At 38.4% G+C, this 10,526-nt stretch overlaps 1 protein-coding gene across 3 annotated transcripts in view; it reads left to right on the top strand.

Moving 5' to 3' along the window:
* The window catches only part of ACVR1 (activin A receptor type 1), an 86,327-nt gene that overhangs the window by 51,117 nt on the left and 24,684 nt on the right, over positions 1-10,526 (top strand). The gene's annotated exons all lie outside the window — the stretch shown is intronic.

Below are 10,526 nucleotides of genomic sequence, written 5' to 3'. Positions count from 1 at the left end.
CAAGTCAAATATAAAAGACACATACTACATAAGATAACCCAGCAAGAACTAAGAGCTCTAGGGGATCTTCCTAATACATCAAAGCAAACACAGAGAGTCAGTCAGAATGGGGAGACAAAGAAACATGTCCCAAATAAAAGAACAGAAGAAACCTCCACAACTGGAACCAAATGAAGCAGAGGTAACCAACATGTCAGAGACAGAGTTCAGAACACTGGTGATAAGAATGTTTAAGGAGCTTAGAGAAGACATAAAGAAGGATATAGAAATCATAAAGAACAACCAGTTAGAGCTAAAAAAGGATGTAGAAATCTTAACGAACAACCAGCTAGAACTAAAAAACACAATTACCGAAATTAAGAACTCACTTGAAGGAATGACCAGCAGGTTAGATGAAGCAGAGGATCGAATCAGCGACTTAGAAGACAAGTTAGCAGAGATCACTCAAACTGAACAACAGAAAGAAAAAAGAATAAAAAACAATGAAGATGGGTTAAGAGACCTCTGGGATAACATCAAGCGCAACAACATGCGCATCATAGGAATACCAGAAGGCGAAGAGAAGAAGCAAGGGATTGAGAACATATTTGAGGTAATAATGTCAGAAAACTTCCCTAACCTGATGAAGGAAACCAACATACAAGCCCAGGAAGTGCAGAGAGTTCCAACCAGGATAAACCCAAACAGGCCCACACCAAGACACATTATAGTTAAAATGGCAAAGCTTAAAGACAAAGAGAGAATCTTGAAAGCAGCAAGAGAAAGGCAGAAGGTTACATACAAGGGAACTCCCATAAGACTATCAAATGACTTTTCTACAGAAACATTGAAGGCAAGGAGGGAGTGGCAGGAGATACTCAAAGTGATGGAACACAAAGGCCTACAACCTAGATTGCTTTATCCAGCAAGGCTATCATTTAAAGTTGATGGAGAGATAAAGAGCTTCCCAGAAAAGAACAAACTGAAAGAATTTATGACAACCAAGCCAGCATTGCAAGAAATACTAAAAGGACTTCTGTAAATAGAAGAAAGATGAAAACAATTTACTACAAATCTAAAAATGGCAATAACTATGTACCTATCAATAATCACTTTAAATGTAAATGGATTAAATGCTCCAATCAAGAGACATAGGGTGGCTGAGTGGATAAGGAAACAAGACCCTTGTATATGCTGTATACAAGAGACTCATTTCAGATCAAAAGACACACACAGGCTGAAAGTGAAGGGTTGGAGTAACATATTTCATGCAAATGGAAGCAAAAAAAAAGCTGGAGTTGCAATACTTATATCTGACAAAATAGACTTTAAAATGAAAAAAATATTAAAAGACAAAGATGGGCACTATATAATAATAAAGGGATCAATCCGACAAGAGGACATAACCCTAGTAAACATCTATGCACCTAACATAGGAGCACCTAAATATATAAAACAGGTACTGATGGACATAAAGACAGAGATCAACAGCAACACTATCATAGTAGGGGACTTCAACACACCTCTGACAACAAGGGACAGGTCCTCCAGACAGAAAATCAATATGGAAACAACAGCCTTAAATGATACTTTGGAGCAGTTGGACTTAATTGATATTTTCAGAGCATTTCACCCCAATGCTGCAGAATACACGTTCTTCTCAAGTGCTCATGGAACATTTTCTAAAATAGATCATATGTTAGGACACAAGACAAGCCTCGATAAATTTAAGAAAATTGAAATCATACCAATTGTCTTCTCTGACCACAGTGCTATGAAATTAGAAATGAACTACAGGGGAAAAAAACCAGGAAGATACACCAATTCATGGAGGCTGAATAACATGTTGCTAAATAATGAATGGGTCAAGCAGCAGATCAAAGAAGAAATCAAAAGATATCTTGAGACAAATGAGAATGAGAACACGACGACCCAAAATCTATGGGATGCTGCGAAAGCAGTCCTAAGAGGGAAGTTCATAGCACTGCAGGCCTACCTAAAGAAACAAGAAACATCACTAATTGACAGTTTATCTTCACACTTAAGGGATCTGGAAAAAGAACAGCAAAATAAACCCAAAGGGAGCACAAGGAAGGAGATAATAAGGATCAGAGCAGAAATAAATGAAATAGAAACCAGAAAAACAATACAAAAGATCAATGAATCCAAGAGTTGGTTCTTAGAGAAGATAAACAAAATTGACAAACCTTTAGCCAGACTCATTAAAAAAAGGAGAGAGAGGACCCAAATTAATAAAATCAGAAATGAAAGAGGAGAAGTGACAACAGACACCACAGAAATACAAAAAATTGTAAGAAATTACTATGAGCAACTATATGCCAACAAATTTGACAACCTTGAAGAAATGGACAATTTTCTAGAGGCGCACAACCTTCCAAAGCTAACTCAAGAAGAAACAGAAAGCCTGAACAGTCTGATTACCACCAGGGAAATTGAATCAGTAATCAATAATCTCCCAACAAACAAAAGCCCTGGACCAGATGGCTTTACAGGTGAATTTTTCAAAACGTTCAAAAAAGAATTATCACCTATTCTCCTCAAGCTCTTCCAAAAAATCCAGAAGGAAGGAAGACTCCCAAACACTTTTTACGAAGCCACTATCACCCTGATCCCAAAAGCAGACAAAGACACCACAAAGAAAGAAAACTACAGGCCGATATCTCTAATGAACATAGATGCAAAAATTCTCAACAAATTATTAGCAAACAGAATTCAGCAATACATTAAAAAGATCATACACCATGATCAAGTGGGATTCATCCCTGGTATGCAGGGGTGGTTCAACATCCGCAAATCAATTAATGTGATACACCACATTAACAAAATGAAAAATAAAAATCACATGATCATATCAATAGATGCAGAAAAAGCATTTGATAAAATACAGCAACCTTTTATGATAAAAACCCTTAAGAAAGTGGGAATAGAGGGATCATATCTTAACATAATAAAGGCCATATATGACAAACCCACAGCTAACATCATACTCAATGGGGAAAAGCTAAAACCATTCCCCCTAAGATCAGGAACAAGACAAGGTTGCCCACTTTCTCCACTTCTATTCAACATAGTGCTGGAAGTTCTAGCCACAGCAATCAGACAAGAGAAAGAAATAAAAGGCATCCAAATTGGTAAGGAGGAAGTAAAATTATCATTATATGCAGATGATATGATACTATATATAGAGAACCCTAAAGACTCCACCAAGAAACTATTAGAACTGATAGATGAATTTAGTAAAGTAGCAGGATATAAAATTAATATTCGGAAATCAGTTGCATTTGTATATACCAATGATAAAATAGCAGAAGGAGAAATTAAAAAAACAATTCCATTTACAATTGCTCCAAAGACTATAAAATATCTGGGAATAAATCTAACCAAAGATGTAAAGGATCTGTACTCAGAAAATTATACAACACTGAAGAAAGAAATGAAAGAAGACATAAATAGATGGAAACACATTCCATGTTCATGGATAGGAAGAATTAATATAATTAAAATGTCCATACTGCCTAAGGCAATATACATATTCAACGCAATTCCTATCAAACTACCAACGACGTTTTTCACAGAAATAGAACATATAATCCTAAAATTTATATGGGACCATAAAAGACCCCGGATAGCCTCAGCAATCTTGAGAAATAAGAACAAAGTGGGAGGTATAACGATACCTGATTTCAAACTATACTACAAGGCTACAGTAATCAAAACAACATGGTACTGGCATAAAAATAGATACATAGATCAATGGAACAGAATAGAGAGTCCAGACATAAATCCATGCCTATATGCCCATCTAATCTACGACAATGGAAGCAAGAATGTACGATGGGGTAAAGATAGTCTGTTCAATAAGTGGTGTTGGGAAACCTGGACGGACACATGCAAGAAAATGAAGCTGGACCACCTCCTTACACCATATACAAAAACAAATTCAAAATGGCTTAAAGACTTAAATGTAAGATCTGAAACCATAAAATATCTAGAAGAAAATATAGGAAGAAACTTCATGGACATTACCCGGAGTAAGATTTTCACTGATATATCCCCTCGCGCGAGCGAAGTAAGAGAAAAAATAAACATGTGGGATTACATCAAACTAAAAAGTTTTTTCACAGCAAAGGAAACCATCAATAAAACAAAAAGGGATCCTACTGTATGGGAAAAGATATTTGCCAATGATATATCTGATAAGGGATTAATATCACAAATCTATAAAAAACTTACTCAACTCAACTCCAAAAAAACAAACAACCCAATTAAAAAATGGGCAGAGGACTTGGGGAGACATTTCTCTAAGAAGGACATACAGAAGGCAAGAAGACATATGAAGAAATGCTCAACCTCACTAACCATCAGAGAAATGCAAATAAAAACCACAATGAGATACCACCTCACTCCAGTCAAAATGGCTATTATCAATAAATCAACAAACAACAAATGCTGGCGCGGATGTGGAGAAAAGGGAACGCTAGTGCACTGTTGGTGGGACTGCAGATTAGTGCAGCCACTATGGAAAACAGTATGGAGGTATCTCAGGAATCTGAAAATGGAACTACCCTATGATCCAGTAATTCCACTCCTAGGCATCTACCCGGAGAGATCCAAAACTCCAATTCAAAAATCTGTATGCACTCCTATGTTTATTGCAGCACTTTACACAATAGCCAAGATATGGAAACAACCAAAATGCCCATCGGTAGATGACTGGATTAAGAAGCTGTGGTACATTTATACAATGGAGTATTACGCAGCCATAAAGAAGAAAGAAATCTTATCATTTGCAGCAACATGGATGGATCTAGAGAACATTATGTTAAGTGAAATAAGTCAGAAAGAGAAAGACAAGTACCATATGATCTCACTTATATATGGAATCTAAAGAAAAGACTATGTGAATGAACTAATCAGAGTCAGTTTTGGGGACGCAGAGAAAAAACCGAGAGTGGTTAGATGGGTGTGTGGGAGGGGGTTGGGGATAAGGGGAAAGGTGAAGGGATTTGGAAGCAGCTGGTAACCACAAGATGGCCTCAGGGTTTTTCTTTTGAAAATTAATTTGGGGAAGGTATTCTATAATGTTGTAAAGATTTTGTTGGGTATCCGATGGACATGCGTCCTATTTGGGAGACCACCTCAGGGATACTGTGGATACCTGATCATGGCATTGTACATCAGAAGCTAAACATTAATGAATGCCAACTATAATTTTATATATATAATGTGATGGTTCAGTGTGAGGTCGGAGGGATAGTGGATGGGGGGAGGGGGGTTCACAGTATGAGGGATATAAATGATGAACGTCTAAGTATTACCTTGTTTTGTACACCTGAAACTAATAAATAAATTAATTAATAAAAAAAAAAAAAAAAAAAAAAAAAAGACTATAAAGATAAAAAAAAAAAAAAAAAAAAAAAAAAAAAAAAAAAAAAAAAAAAAAAGAAGTATTAAGGGTGAGAATGTTCCTGGTGCCCACTGACTTCTATGTTTTTGAGAAGTTTTTCTAAATGTGTTTATATAATTATATCTGTGATGAATGCTGCCTGGAGTACTTCATTAATAGTAGATAGAAAGTTTGTATAGAATTTGACCTGTGTAGGATAGTGTTGGCCACTTCATGGCTTATAGGAAGGCTGATGCTAGAATTGATTTCTGTTCCACTACAGTCATGTGATGCATAACGACCTTTCAGACATTTCAGTCAATGACTGACCACAGATATGACAGTGGTCCCATAAGATTATAATGACTGAGAAATTCCTATCACCTAAGTGACAATTGTAGCCATCAAAGTGACATAGTGCAGTGCATTACTCACGTGTTGGTGCTGATGCAGGTGTAAACAAACCTACTGTGTTGCCAGTTGTTAAAAGTATATCCTATACAATTATGTGCAGCACATAATGCTTGATAATGATAATAAATGACCATGTTAGTGGTTTATGCATTTACCATACTATACTTTCTATTGTTATTTTAGAGTCTACTCTTTCTACTTATAAAAAAAAAAAGCTTACTGCAAAACCGTATGCCAGGTTACCCTGAAACAATCTCATGTTTACTATGTCTCTTGAATCGCATCAAGTTTCTCTTGGGTTTGATTGAATCTCACGTTGTTTTATAAATTTAGTGTAGCCTAAGTGTGCAGTGTTTATGAAGTCCACAGTGATGTGCAGTAAGGTCCTTGGCTTTCATATTCACTCAGCACTCATTCACGGACTCACCCAGAGCAACTTTCAGTCCAGCCAGCTCCATTCACGGTCCATGCTCTGTATTGGTGTACCATTTTTTACCTTTGACATTCTATTTTTACTGTACCTTTTCTACAGTAAAACGTATGATTAGATATGTTTAGATATATAAATACTTACCATTATGGTAGTTGCCTACAGTGTCCAGTATAGTAACATGCTATCCAGGTTTGTAGCCTGGTAGCAATAGGCTACATGGTATAGCCGCGGTGTGTAGTGGGCTGTACCATCGAGGGTTGTGTAAGTACGCTCTATGTGATGTGTGCACAATGACGAAATTGCCTAGTGATGCATTTGGAGAAAGGCTTTCTTGTTAAACGATACATGACTGTACTGTCAATTTAGTATTAAATCTGAGTCAAGCTGTCTTGAAATAATGGCTTGACAGTTGTCTAATATGTTGCTTCAACAGGATGGTGGTATGTTCCCTCTCAGAATTGTCTCAGTTTCTGCTGTTGATTTTTTTCCCCTTCCCTTAGCCCTTGGGCCCTAGGCATCACATAAGACTCCTCACTTGTATGATTGCTGATGGGCTCCCCTTTCCAGTGCATCTCTTTACACTGAGTTGTCTTCCATTGGGGAGCTGAGATACTTTTGCTCAGAATGTCTTTGATGACTCCCCCATGGCCTACAACGTTTGTGGCTTCTGAGCCTGACATTCCAGACTCTCTCTTTTGGGATCCAAGGAGTCTCTAGAGCCTCCTCTACAAATATACCCACACGCAGCCATTTCTGATATTTGCCATCCCTTGGGATTGCTAAGAATGTTCGGGTGTCTGCCTCTGTTCATGTTGTTCTCAATCACCCACTGTCCCCATCCCACCCTCCAACCACCTCTTTCTCCATCAAAACTTCTCAGTTCCCTTCTAGCCCCTCCCAGTGGATTTAATTGTGCTTTTCTGCAATCCCTCACTCTGTACCTCTGCTCTAACTCTTAAAACACTCTGCTTTATGTTGCAGTAATGACGACAATAACAACAATGATGACTAGTTACTATGCAGTAAGCACTGGTTTAAATGCTCTATGTGCATTTCCTTATTTAATCTTTATCACGACCATAAAGGTAGGAAGTACTCTTGTTTTCCTAGTTTTTTGAGATAACTGAGGTACACACAGATGAACATCACCCAGCAGGTTGAAGAGTAGAGCTGAGAATCACACCAGGCTGTGTGATTCTTACCACAGTTCTGTACCCTACACTCAAGTTGACTAGATGATCATATAGTAACAGGGGTGCTTCTTAGTCAGAGTATGAGGTGGAAATTCATCAACAGTCAAAATGACCCTTAAAAGTCCCAGTTTTTCCTCTGACACTGGAATGGACTGAGGCTGAGCACCAGATAAGGCATTGGTTATTTTAGAAGCCATGAGGTACGAAAAGTACTTACCTTGAAACACTAGAATTACTCTTAATGGGCAGATGAACATACGCTAAGAGTCATGACGATCTGAGACTCATTGAAGGAAGGGCATGTTCAGGCGTCCCCTCTCATTCTCCTGGGGATCACAGGCTCATTGAGCAAAGTGCTCTAGATAGCAGTGTGCTATGCAAATAGTCACTTTATCCATACACTTGAGTTAATGACCTGTGATAATTGTACAATGAAGACAAGAATTATTTCCATTGATTTTGCTTTCACATTCAGTGCTGAGGACAGTACTATACACATGGTAGGTGCTCAGTAAATATTTATTGAATTGGATTTAATCACAAGGGGAATTTGATAGTCACCTTCGCAATAGGATTCATAAGAGAGAAATGAGGTTCTCTTAGTGTAATCACATAAGGCAAAACGTAGTCCATTTGTTATTACCTAATGATCCATGGAAATTCTGAATTCATGAGATCTTTCTACCCTCATCATGATTACAGCCAATGGATTGCTCTTATTGTGTAGTCCTTTTAGTTGAGAAAGCTTGTAGAAATGTACAACCTTTTTTGTCGTCGTTGTTCTTTCTCTACTTGACCAGTTTTATGGATGTGGAGACTTTAAGGTTTTCTGTGATTGTCTATTAAAATAGATTCTTGTGTTTTGAGTATCAGATCATGATTTCTCCCACCCTTGAGTATTGCTAACTCCCCAAAATACATAATTAAGTTACACACACATACACAAATACACACACATATGCATACATATAAAACTCTGGGCCTTCATTGTTTATCCTCCTAATCGAACTTGTAAAACAATATGGATCGGTTTCAAATGGACCAGTTTGGATTTCAACTCTTTTGCTATGTCTGGTACAGAAGTACACAGATAACGTGAGTAATGGGAGGCTGTGTTGTGTGGTGGCAAGAAGAGTTGTCTGTGAATTTGGGAGACTGATTTCTACTGTCAGTACCATTAGAGGCCTACTGTGTGACTCTGGGCCAAAGGTGTATGTTTATGAGCATTCTTTTCCTCATCATTAAAATCAAGAAAATTGTATTAAAGTGAGAATTTCACTCCAAAGTCTTATTGTACACTCTTTAAAATAGGTATGGTAAAATATACATCACATGAAATTTACCATTTTTACCACAGTAAATAGATCATGTTGCACAAATATCACCACCCTCCATCTTCAGATCTCTGAGATAACCATTTAATCAGTGAGAATTTCTGGACACCCATGGGAAGTAAAGGAAACCACCCACACACACAAAAAAATAAATTATAAAATTATTGTGGTTTTGTGTTGTTGGTACAGAGCCAGGAGCTAAAAATTGTGGTGGTTTTAATTGAACCCTGGGCTATTTTAAAATATAATCATAACCAACTATTCTTGAACACTTAATATATATTAGGCATCACATGAAGTACTTTGTATCTAGTAACTTTTATTCTCACAGTAACCCTTTGAGACATATGATGATGTTATCCTTATCTTACAAAGGAGGAAACCAAGATTGGAGATGTTATGTGACTTGTGCTGGGTTCCGCCCAGCTGGGCAATGGTGAAACCATTATGGGAACCCAGTAGTTTGGCTCTGGGGCCTAACACTCAATCACTGTGCTCCACTCTGTGGTGGTTTCACTCCTCGGCTCTCAGAGCTGCCCAGTGTCTGGTTCCTGGGAGAGGGTCAGAAGGGACACTGGTTACCTCACTTAAGATTTTGGGTTTTGTTTTAGCTCTTGAGGAGCCTGGGAAGATGACTTTGGCTGTCATAAGAGGCTTTTGCTATAGTCGTTTTCTCTCCCTGTTATGAACGCATGCCAGAGTTCCAGTGTATAGGCGTTACCTGTTTAACCTGCATGAACACTAGAGTGCTTTGACTCAAAATGCAAAAATCTTATAAAAATGCTCTCGCAGTTGGAAGAAAATGTAGTAATATAATTGGCACATGAAAGATAAACAGTTAGAAAAAATCCTGTTTATTTAAAAGTTTTTTTTTTCCTGAAGGTCTAGAGCATAATTAATGGGACAGACAAAATCTATCTCTAAGACCTAGAGGGCTTAGGGAAGGTGAGAGAATAAACATGTATTTGCTATTTATTTATTTGTTTATTTAATCAGAGGTTGCTCTCCCTTGGGAAGAGAAATCAGTAACTACATAAATATACAGCAATCATTTAATTTCTTCTGAGTGGTGCTTTTATAATTGGGGCTATTTACTCCCCCCCCCCTTTTTCCCATCTCCCTCCCCACTCTGGTTCAAGCCATTGTTTTCTCAGTCTGGTTGTGTAGCTCTCGCTGGCTGCCGGCCACTCACGCTGGCCCCCGGCCACTCCTGGCAGCACACGGTAGCCCACGGCAGCACACGGTAGCCCACGGCAGCACACGGTAGCCCACGGCAGCACACAGCAGCCCGCAGCAGCCCAGCTCTAGCGAGAGCTGTTTTCAAAATCTTAGCTGTAGATAGCACAGCTCACTGGCCCATGTGGGCATGGAACTGACGATCTTGGTAGGAGCACAGCGCTCCAACCGCCTGAGCCACTGGGCCGGCCCAGGGCTATTTACTTTTGAGAAAAGCATTAAAGACTAATATCATTTGGTTTAAAATGATACAGCAGAAACATTTTTTGAGTAAGAATTACTAATGTTTAAGTACACATTTTGATTCATGTGGTGGCGAGCTAAGGGCCCCAGGAGAAAAGCTATGGGGAGACGGACAGATTGGACGTAGGGAAGGAGTGAGAGACTAAAGCTGGCTGTGGGAACTGTTTCACAGGAAGAGGGAGAAAGAGGTAGGAAACCAAGGCATGGAGATGTTATTTGGTTCACTTCGCAGATGTCTTATGGATACAAATGTCAGACGTCTTTCTCTGAGTAGCGGTCAACTTGTT

The sequence above is a fragment of the Rhinolophus hipposideros genome, assembly GCF_964194185.1.
Source record: "Rhinolophus hipposideros genome assembly, chromosome: 6".
Taxonomy (NCBI): Eukaryota; Metazoa; Chordata; class Mammalia; order Chiroptera; family Rhinolophidae; genus Rhinolophus; species Rhinolophus hipposideros.
Note: the sequence above shows the minus strand (reverse complement) of the source record. Positions and strands in the feature narration are given on the sequence as shown.